The sequence below is a fragment of the Chelonia mydas genome, chromosome 8 (assembly GCF_015237465.2).
Source record: "Chelonia mydas isolate rCheMyd1 chromosome 8, rCheMyd1.pri.v2, whole genome shotgun sequence".
Lineage (NCBI taxonomy): Eukaryota > Metazoa > Chordata > Testudines > Cheloniidae > Chelonia > Chelonia mydas.
In genome coordinates this window covers 31,795,666-31,807,687 of record NC_057854.1, presented here as the reverse complement: position 1 = coordinate 31,807,687, position 12,022 = coordinate 31,795,666, and positions in this window count along the sequence as shown.

Here is a 12,022-nt window from a genome sequence, read left to right as displayed (position 1 = left end):
TCAAGACAAAACTGAATGTGTACAAAGCAATTGTTTTCGCCGTCACAATATATAGCAGTGAGACGTGGCAACTTATCAAGAAAGAGATGCAAAAGCTGAACGCATTTAATCACAAATGTCTGAGAACAATATTGTGAATAACATAGAGAGATAGGAAGATGATTGAAAAAGTCAGAAAAATTACTGGACAAAGCACCCTCTCACAAATAATATACAAAAGAAGACATCAGTGGCTGGTACATGTGCTGAGAATGGAAAAAGAACGCTTACCAAATACCGCTCTTGAATGGAAGCCAGAAAGAGAGGAAGACCACGAATAACATGGAAATGAACAGTTCTGAACGACATCAAGCACCTCAACATGAAATGGGAAGATGTGGAGAGAAGGGCAGTTGACAGGCAAGGATGGCAAATGTGGGTAGCCCAATGTGCGGCAAAGCCCAGGATGGACTAACTAACTAGAAGCTCCAGCCATGGCCCAGGACCCCATTGAACTGGGTGTTGTACACAGAACACAGTGATGACCACTGACCCAAAGAGCTCACAATCTAAGTAACAAAAATAATGGTAACAAGCCCCTTTCAGAAACAGATGGGCTTCTGTCTCCTCCTTTCTCACTCTGAATATGAAAATGCCCCTGTCAGCATGAGCAGAGTACTGTCAGTGATGGTTGCACTTAACTCTGAATGCAACAAGGTTAGTGGCTGTTCTTCTCTCATCTGAGAGGGAGATTCAGTGTCTTGGTCTTGGGAAGCATCTTCCAGCCCCAGGTGTCAGCCTCACTGTGCTGGCTGACAGTTTCCCCATTCACGCGCAATACGGCCTTCAAAGTAGCCCATGGCTGGATGGAGAGAGACAATCCCTCCAGTAGCCAGGACTAATCCAATGCAAGACTTTGAAAACCAGGTCAGAGACCCTGAACTGGACTGGCCCCTTTAAGAGGCAGTGGGGTCCAGTGCACCTGCTGCCCAGATGGACTTAAGGGAAGGCACCTGTGCCTTTTAAAGGGGGGAGATAGTTGCAGGTGGGTGGGAGATGCTAGCAGAGAGTGATAAAGTTCCTGGAGGGCCCTGAATGAGCAGGGGTCCGGAAGGCCAGTGGAGAAGGGCCAAGCCCAAGACAAAAGGTGGTGGGAAAGCAGGAAGACAGATGCCCAGGACAGAGGGGATGTGCCCAGCTTGGCACTACAGTGAAAGAAGTAAACTTTAGAGAGAGGACAGATCTTCAGGGAGGAGGGCATGAGCCCAGCTGAAACTGGGGTGAAGGTTATAGGTTTTGAGGTCTATTAAAAAGACAGTGTGAAGGGGAATGTTTTAAATATCTGGACTGTGTGTACTTTTAAGGGGCCCCAAACATAAAAGAAAACTGATGCAGGGTGCTGCAGAGCCACTCTTTTCCAGTAGGGGATGCTATAGGACTCAGTGGGATACCAGTGCTGCGTATGCAGTATTGAAGTAATATTTTCACAGTGACTTGTGCTGCTAAGCCTGGGCCTGTCAGCTGCAGAGAAGAGTGGAGGATCTCAGTGAAATTCTGTAGCTGAATGCATGAGCCTTGCCAGATAAAGTCATGGTCTCTGGTTACATGTGTCTGCACCATGGTAATGATGCTGAGGCACCATTGCTTCTTAAACAGAAGAGAAGCAGGGGCTAGACTAGGCTTCCGAGGGTTTTGGTTCATATTTAGTGCCTCTGGCCATCTTCGGCAGTAGGTAAAGACAGGTCAGAACCAACATCACGGGTCTGGTCTCCGGCTCTGGATCCAAACTCGGCTTGGATCTCTGGATCACAGCCTCCCTAGTGTTCAGGCTAAATTTGGATTTAGATTCTCCTACCAAGTGGATTGGTTGGAAGCTATAATCCCTTGTCCAAACCCAGATCTTGATCCAGGGATTTGGTTGGAGGGAGAAGAGCCAATCTCTCATTTCTGTGATAAACTGCTGGGAAAAGCCTTTCCATCATACAGTGACATTCATAGCAGTGACACCCCTTCTACACCTCAATCCATACCCAACTCGTGGCCTCTGAAGGGACTCAGTCCCTCTAGCCTGTCTGCAGCTTCGTCAGATATATGCTGGCCCTTTCAGACCTTGCTCTCCTAGTCTTTCAGTTCAGTTCCCACAATCCTCAAATCCTTATGTTGTCTTTCTTCTGGGCCTAGAAGCAGCAACCCAGTCCAGTCTTCTTCTAGCTCATGGAGTGCAGGAGAAGGAATACCCACTTAGTCTAGTGGGTTTCGCCCAGTCATCTCACCCCAGTCCTCGGGTGTTTCTCGTCCTGGTCCTGCTCCTTTGGTGGCTTCTTCCCAGTTTTCTGATGACGGAGGATAGCTCCCAACCTCACTGCAGCCTCTTATTCCAAGTGTTGGTGATCTGCCAATCAGCTGCAGCTGGAGAGGTAGCTACTCTGTTTCTTAACCCCTTAGTTGGTGTGACAGAATGGGGTTTATACACCCAATCACTCCCCCTCCTGCCTTTTAAAAATATAGCACAACACCCAGGTACAAGCAGTGTTTTGCCCCCAGGAAGAGAAAAGCACCAAAGACTCATTCCATGAAGTCATTAGGGATTTTCTGTTGCTATTGATTTTACATAGAAGATGCTCAGATACCACCTGGGTGGGTGGGAGTATAAAGCCCTTATATAGGTAGAAGACAATGTTGAAGAAGAGTCAAGCGATCTATCTGTGTAATCTACAGGTCTGTCCATCACAGGATAGGGCCATCTGCAGCTCTCTTAGCAGCCCAATGAGGACTGGGTTAATTAGGTGCCTGAGATTTTTGTCAGCAGCCCTACTGCCCCTGCAGATCTGCCCCCACTACCCCCATCTCATGCATAAGTAGTGGGGCATGGGGTGTAAGTGATATCCTTCATGATCATTTGGAACACGGGGTTCGACAGCCTAGAAATGGAGGAGATTTAGAAGTCTCTAAAACTGTCCAGTATGGAACACATGAAATGGCATCCCTCATTACAAAGTGGATTTGTTACAAGATCTAAAACTGCACTCTGTCATTATAAAACCCATATGTGAATACATCCATTCCTCCTCACTCCCTAGTCATCACCTTTTGATAGCCAAAAGCTGTACTTCAGGCCATCAGCTCCTCCTTGGTGGTCACTGATCTCCAGGAAATGCTTTGCACCTCGCTTGTTATTGTTTACGGGCAATCCTCTGGTGTCAGAGTGTCCCTGCGCAGCTAATGCCATCAGGAGAGGGAGGACTCCTACCTTCAGCCTCTGGGTGAATTGGGTTGGGAGGTGCAGGTGGCAGCCAATATTAAACATTCACAGCCTGAGCCAAAGCTTTTCAAACTAAGCAAAAGCAACTTGTTGTGTTTGGCTCTGTGCTTGCATGGCCGATGATCAGAAGTGGGTCTGAGCTCCAATGTGCAAAGTCAATTTTCCTCTCACTCTAGGGATGATCAGATGCAGAGTTTTCGTTCAGACCTATCTCTGCTAGTTGTGTAAAAATTAGCATTCCATAGTTAGACCATAAACCTGACCCAGGGGTGTTTTGAAGAGAAATCACTAACATGTATGAAGGCACTTAGACATTGAGGTGACAAGGGCCAGCTAACGTACATAGCTAGAATGACAGAGAGGGGTCGTGTTCTAACATGGTATAATTTCCCAGTGGAGCAAGGCCCTGTGTGCTCATTTACATCCTGTATAAAGTGGCTGCAAAAAAGTATTGCCAGCCATGTAAATGAATGGATAATTCTGGTCTGATGGTGTTTATTCTGGTGGAAATGGCAAAACAAGGTCCAAGGCAGTGCGTCATCATCCCACTGCTAGTACCTAATGACAGCGAAGGCTATGCAGTGTGAAATGCAGCAGGTTGGGTCCTGGAGGTTTCATAGCCCTGGAATTTCACTGTAGGTTTCGGATCTGAAAGAACCCGCAAATCCCAAAGCAAAGATCAGAATTGCTCAGCTTCATGTTGTTTCAGGACTGAGGCATGAACGGTTTCAGTCTCCCTTGGAGTTGGGCATAGGGTCACTTGAAAAGTTCACAGACTTTTACACTTTAATTAAACTCAAAACTAGGGGAGGGTCATGTGGTGCCAGATTCTCTAATGGAAGTTATACAAAGCTGCAATCTATCAAGGGCCGGACTGAGCTGTAGAAAGGGGGCAGCACCTCCCTAGTGAGGGATTGTGCCTCAGGGAGTTGTGCCCATCACACTATCCTTTGTGATGGTATAATCAGCTCTCTCCTGATGTATCCAGCCCTCTTCGGAAGGGATGGGAGGATTGGAGTCTGGACTATGGTTATTTTCCTTCTTCCCCCAGCATTTATATCAACTACACCCAAGCTACTATCCTTGTCAGGAAACTTACCTTTGAGTTGGAAGAAATAGCCACACACAGATGAGGACAAAATATCTGCAGTACATTTCTGGAGTTGGTTTCAGTGCTGGCTGTGATACTTCTACTGATCATCTGTGAAGCAGAAAGGAATGGCATGCAATTTACAGCAGTTTAAGGAAAATGTGCACGCGTACACATAGAGATATGATCCTGGAGGAGTGGATGGGGGACAAGAGTTAAACATTTCTTCTATAATCTGAACATCAGGGCCTGATCCAGCACTCTCAACACACATGGACTCCAGAGTCCATTCTCTCTGTCTCCCTTGGGGTTCTGTAATGATGCCGATCATCATGGTCTCTCAGCAATGTCTTTCACATAAAATAAACTGGCAATGCTCAGGTCCCCAGTGGACTTCATGGAGGCTCTGGATTTGATACCATTTCTCCCACAGGAAATGTGGCTTGGGGTTGAGTTTTTAGTTTAAGACGGGCAGAGAGAAGGATTGATGTGAATGTCATTCTGGCTATGGTGGAAAAGCTTTATTAAGTAGGAAGGCTTTTCAGCATTTCCTAACAGTGATCCGACTCTGGATTCATCTAATCTTTCCTCACAGCAGGGTTTTAGCTTCTAACACAACTGGGCTTTAAAATGTTGTAGTCTACGTACTCCATTAGGTCATGCTTGCGATAAACCTATGGTTATTAATAGTACCACTGGCAGGTAACTCAGGGTTCACTACAAGATGAAATCATTCTATTTTAAAATAGTTTTGTTGACTTTTCTGGGAGTGGAACTGAATCTTGGCTTTCAGCCTTAGAGTTCCTCAGGTCTGTGCTTTTCTGAAAGGAACAACATGATGATCAACTAGCTTTCATCTGACTACAATGTACCTGCAGCCCCTATCCGGTATTAAATTCACTGAACAAAAGAGTGGGTCAGTTAAAAAGCTTCCCTAAAGCATATGGATGGCTGAGTGTCACACACCCAAATAAATGTACTTTCTAACAAGAACAAACTAGGAGTTAGCTGATCTGCACAAACTGTGGTTGCTAAGACATTCTCATTACTTGGCCATGCTGAACTCAAATTGGGAGCATGATGTTGTACCATCAACCCCATTAAACCACTCCAAATGAGCATGTAAATATGTCTGAGTATAAGAGTGCTTTCATGCAGATATTCGCAAGGAAATATCCAGCTATGCGCTGCACTGAATTACATTTATGTAAGTCTGGAATAACTCTATGCAAGTCAGTGGAGTTACTCTGGACTTAGGCCAGTGAAAGCAACTGAGAACAGATTTTAACTCAGTGTGTTTTCTCATTATGGCCTGAAATTTACATTCAAACTTTGGAGCTGGCCCTTATTCCATAACGCCCCAAACTAAAACACCCTCAAACTTTGAACATTTCCTATTTTGCAGTTAGATCCATCTCAGTTAGCACACTGTGGCCCAAATGTGCATTATCATCCTGCCCATTTGCACTGCTCAGGAGACACAAAGGAGCTGGATTCAGACTGCAACTTGCCAGTGGAGAACTCCCTGGGAAAACTGGTATTCCATGATGATTCAAAGCCAGCAGAAATGGCTTTGTTACTGTACCAGCTGCTCAATCCACCATATAAAGGGCATTCCCAGCGAGAGAAAAGACACACCAGGGCAGAGTGCAAGCATCATCAAGTGCTGTTTTATATGCTGAGGTTTCACTGGTGTAGTCTCTCTATGGGACCATATTCCAGTGGCCTAACTCATGCTGAGCCCAGGCTGTGAAAATCAGAAAGCTGTAACCAGCTCCCTGATGGCTCCTCCCTGCTCCTGCGCTGAGCTGAGCTGCAAGGGAGAATCTAGCCCACTGTTAGGATCCAGAAGTCCTGATTTGGGACTAGCTTGGGCAAGGCTGAGAGTTTGCCCTGGATGGGCTAGGGCTGTGCAAGTTTTCAGCAGGGATGGCAAACCACCCAATGCTGGAGTGAATGCCATTTCTCTTTAAGGAAGTGATGCCAGCAGCAGCCATCCTGCCACCCTATTGCTAGGCAGAGGTGGTTGTGCACGTCATTAAGCCTTGCAATAACTAGATTAAAGCATAATCAAAAACATTGGTTGCCTGCGCTGCCAGCGGCTGATTTTAAACGTAAGAGGAGAGAAATGAGTTTTCATGGGAGCTTAATGAGTTCTCAAGCCTGAGGGTCAGTGACCTATTGCCTTAGTGCCCCACTGCGCTGTTTGTTTCAGGTGCTCTTAAGGGCAGATCTGAGCTTGATTTCTCTAGTCCTAATCTACCTGCTGTATGCAATGGAGGGGATCAGCATATGGGAACCGAGGGAAGAGGCTTGCTGTGCTTTTCTCACAGCATTCCTGGCAGCAGCTCCATGAAGCGATATGGCAAGCAGTTTCAGCTAGGCACCACAATGAACCCAAAGGAATCATATAAGGAGAATCAAGTGGGGGCAAAACCAAGGTATGAATGGAGTGTTTCCAAAATGAAGTATATCCTGACATCGCCAGTTCTCTGTGTAAATTCTGACGTTCTGATAAGGCTCTTGCATTTCTACCACGTTTCATCCAATTTGGCATGCACATGATTTCCAGATTTTACTACCTGCCCACCACTGAAATGCAACTGGAATTGTTTTAACAGCTCACAGCTACACTACACCACAGTTTAGGATGGAAAGTGGAGAACATTGTATCCAGTTGAAATTACTGGAAGGGGGTGCTCTGAGGGAGGCAGAATTCAATTATTCAAATTGGCGTTGGGCCAGAGCACTAGGATTAACACAACTCCTCTCCTGAAAAGTGCCACGAGATGTTAAATGGAATAAAGTGCTGTAATCGAGGCCTGTGAAAGATGGCCTCTTCAGCAGAGCAGTGCTCATAAATGCCATGATGGGCACATCACATGCTGGATTACCAGTGCAATGCACATATTCCCGTTAGTAGTCTCCCATCCAGATTGTGACCCACCCTAGCGCTGCTTAGCAGACAAAAAGCAGACAGTGTTGCAGTTTGAAGCCTAATTAAAATCTAAAGAGTATTGTGAGCATGAAGTTATACCTGATTCATTTTGCCATGTGGATAAGCCAGCTCTTGTTTTGTTTTTTTCCCCACAAGTGAAAAACAAGCTAGAAAGTTCACCAAGTTACAGAGCCTTTGTTCTACACACATGATTGGGAGGTCACTGAATTTTATCATCCTGGGTTCCTTATATTCTTTTCCTAACATCAAACTTAGAAGAGCTTACTATAATAAAAAGATGGGAGTCAAGGCATCAGGGAATCAAGGCGCTCCATTGCCCTACACTTGTGTCATCATTTACACCAGTGGACATTTGGATATGATAACATTTTACACTCTGTTCAGTGGAAATAACAAAATAAGGTGCAGGGCTATGGAGAATCAGGCCATTCCTATCTGTCTGTCTCAATGCATATTCTTAAAATGGTTTCACTTCGTTTTGTAAAATGGCAAAAATATAAATTTCCAAAAGAGAATATGTTACATTGTAGATTTAAAAGAACGGGTTATTTATTCCTTCCTGTGGCTTCATGAATTTTGATGTCTTGTTAAATTACTCAGAGGTTTTTTGCTTGAAAGTTGATATGACCTTTAATGGCAGTTAAAAGCCTACATTGCCTTAAGGATCTGGGCCTCAGCCTTTCTGTTGCTTTGTCCCCATCTGTAAAATGGGTTTAATAGCATTTCCCTACCTCACAGGGCAGTAGTGAGCAGAAATACATTAAAGGTTGTGAAACACTCAGGTGTAATGGTAATGGGCACTAAATAATTACTGAAGATAGCTAGATAGTATTGTACTTGTATGAAAGATAGCACTTCCTAGAACCAAACACAGCCAGAATGTAAACGTCCTTTCTCCCCAAGTTCAACTTCTTTCAGAAAAATGAGGTATTTAAGTTTGAAAAATGACAGAACATACACAATATTTCTTTCTTACAGGCTTCTTTTTTTAGTGACATTAAGTCCCTGTTCATTCGTGTCACAACATCCTCAAGATGGTTCCATTGAACTACTACAGAGACTGAGTTTCCAAATAAGGTTAAAACAGTAAAAAGAAACAATTTCACTGGAAGTCTATTGAGTTCCGTATGTGATGCCATTATAAATTTGTTAGAATGTAGGCTGTAATGGCAAAATGGATTTCAGTGGAGACCTGAAGACATTGGGCCAAAATATATCGGTGTAAGGGAGACTAACTGAATTCCATGAAGTTGCACCAGTTTACAGCAGAGCAAAATCTATCATTGAAATGCTGTTGTGATTTGAGTTTACAAAGAGAGAACAATGTAATGTCAGTGCAGCATCTAGATAACTGATTACTATAGAATTACCAGGGCAAAATGATTTCATTGCAACTCTCCCATGACATAAAAAGGACTGAACAGTGCCATAATCCTAAATTACCTTGACGTTAATAAAAAACTAAGGGAATTAGACACAAAGTCTGTGATGAAAGTGTATGAAGGAAGAGAATAAACTCACAAAACCAAGTGCATTACCATTCTATACTCCACTTAAATATGCGCTTGCTTCTGATGTCAAAGAATTTTTACAGAATAACTTCACTGATTTCACTGGAGTTATTGATTTGCACCAGCCTGATTAAAATGAGAATGATGCCCTTTATCTATGATTTACTCTTGATCCCAAATATATAGGGAGAAGGGAGTGCCAAAACTATTGCTTTTTGTGGTACTATTTCAGCACAAGAATCCCAACAGGCCAATAAATACACGTACTCTTCCACTTGTATATTTCAAGAGCTGAAATCAAAGATTACAAATTACTGCAGTAAAGTAGATTGGAAAAAGATTGTATCTGGTACAATATATTTTTGTTTTTCTAATTGACTAGTCAAGAATTTTAGTTGATTGCAGGAACAATGTTAGGCTCTGTTTAAGTTGGATTTTTCTTATACTATCAGTAAAAATACAACAAATGCAAGATTAGTACATAAATTCACTGACGGGGAAATTATTTCCAACTCCAGAAGATATGCAGCACAGTTATATATTGCTTAGTCTTTCACAGTTATATTGAAGATGCTGAGAATTTAATAATTCACTTGTTTAAAAATAATACTTTCCCTGTGGATTTTTAAGGTTATACAAATTGCAAGTGTTGTGAAAAAACACCTGGGGCCAGAATCCCAGGTGGTGTAAATCCATGTAGCTCCACCGCAGTTAATGAAATTATGCTTATTTACACCAGCTGAGGATCTGGTCCAATATGTATATCTGTTGTAACTCAGCCTATGCTGCCTCACCATAGGTAAGGAATACAGGAACATTAGTTCAAGAGGATGATAAAGACACACACACACACACACACACACACACAGAGAAAATAAATTTGTAGTGTCATCAATCTTGTTTACCTGACATAAAGTGTTAGTCAGAAAAATAAACATTATTTGCGGTATAATTCATAACTCTGCTAGCCATTAAAAACATGGACTAAACTGACACTGGTTTTATTACAACTGGCTTATTGCAACAATTTGTAACTCACCCCCTCTGCCTGCAGGGCCGGTGTTAGATTCGCTGGGGTCCAGGGCACAGAGCCGAAGCCCAAGCCCCGCTGCCCGGGCCGAAAGCTGAAGTCTGAGCAACTGCCTGTGGCATTGGGCCCTGGGCAATTGCCTGGTTGTCACCCCCTAACGCCAGCCCTGACTGCCTGCTAAGCCTTACCTGCCCACTTCATTTTAAGTTGTCTCCTACAGCATGGGTGAACTCCTTATGCCTAACAATCTGTCCCAACTTTTTAGCTCAAACACTCTAGGTACCTTCCCCAGAGCTGAAAAAGAGCTCCTGGAAGCTCTAGAGCTGGACCCTTCCACCAGTCGAAATTAGTCCAAGAAAAGATATTACCTCACCTGCCTCATCTCTCTAAAAGTATATATTGTATGTCTCTGGGGCCTGCTTCTCATTTACATGACAGTAAATGTAAAGGACTCTCACTTTCAGGCCTCTTTGCCAAATCAGTGCATAGAGGTCTCAGTGTAAATGATTATTTTCTCTCTGTGATTAAAGGAAAGGGGTAGATGAGGCCATCCAAATACTACCCAGGGAGTACAGCAAAATTATACAACACTACCTTCTCAGTAATGCCTCTGCCACATGAATGCTGGGAATATCACCACCATGCAACAACACATACCAGTCTAATGTTTTAATTTAAGACATAATCTAGGACCTGATCCTGCAGCCTCTACACATCTATAATGAAGAGTCTCATTACCAACTCAGGCACAACCTGATCCATCCTATTTCCCAAGCGAAAGCTTGGCAAGGCACTGTTGCAATCAGGTTGCTTTTTAGCATCAGTGTTTACCACTATAATTTGCAAAAAGTTCAAATCCAGCCTTAGGCACAAGTGGCCATTTGGAGTCCTGGGTGTCTCATGCAGGCTCAGCAGCTCATGAGACCACTTTCTCCCCTTAGCCTTCAGCCATTTTTAGAACGAAATTCGAAAGGGGTTTTTTCAGAAGTGTTAGGACAGCCTTTTTCATTCCCATGTTGCCTCTGCTGGATGCTTCCCTGACCATGACTAGAATTGCTGGCAGTCTTACAAGAAAGTGATAACTCAGTGATATTTCCACCCTGAATGTGAAGAAATTAGGGTTCACCTTGAGTGCATGTCAGCTTCTGCGCAGCACAGCATAGTCCTCAAGTGGAGCCGGTACAGTGTCATTAGAGGTTATCTGGGAGTCAGTGCAACCCCCAAGATTGGGTGCTGGTGGCAGGGAAAGGCATACAGCCAGAGATTTAGAGTCTCCCCATTTATTAGCATTGCTCCTTCAACAGAGAACACTAAAGATGGTGTTGCTGGGAATGTCCTCTGTCCTCCCATGGCTGTAATCACACTACCCTGTGACAATGGTCCTTGGTATGACTAGAATGATTGCTGCTTGCTTTCCTAATCGTTCTGTGCCATCAAACACTCTGGGATAAGATTTAATTGGCTTTGGAGAATTCCAGACATCAAGTATGTGTCAGTAGTTTTCCATCTAGAAGAGGAAATGAAGAGATTCAAACCTGAGATCGTCTGTCTGTTTTGCCCAAAGCCTGAATTTTAAGTTGGTATCTCTGAACTGATCTTGAAAGAAACCGGCTTTGGAATGTGGGTAGGCAGGGGACTTTGTTAGGAAGGAGTCTTAGAATGCATCGGCTTCTCTGCCAAACAATTGGGAAAGAACCCGGTGTTATTAGGATATACTTACCATACAAGAGTATGCAAATCCAGTTTGACACGTAGGCCCTGTTGTGATGACAGGAGACGAGCCAGTCATATAAAAGTTATGTTATGCAAGATAGATATCTGGAAAGGACCCATTTTCTTCTTATTATTGAGGTACAAGGCTACAATTTTAAAATCCAAATAACTATTAAAGCAGTTTTTATATATTGGAAGGAAAAAACAAAGTTTATAGCCTGCGGGAATGGAGTTCTGAATTTTGGGATAAATTTGGCACATCCTCTTGTAGTTGTGGACTTGAAAAACCCATGGGCTGATTCTCTTCACAAGTGTCAAGTCGGAGCAACTCTGTTGAACGCAATAGAATTACTCTGGTTTATTACTTACATGGGAGGAAAATTAGACACCTAGTTTATGTATAAAACTGAATGATATTCAAGCTAGTCCTCCTAGTCATCAAGCTAGTCATCAGCTAACTTTACAATCACTTAGAATG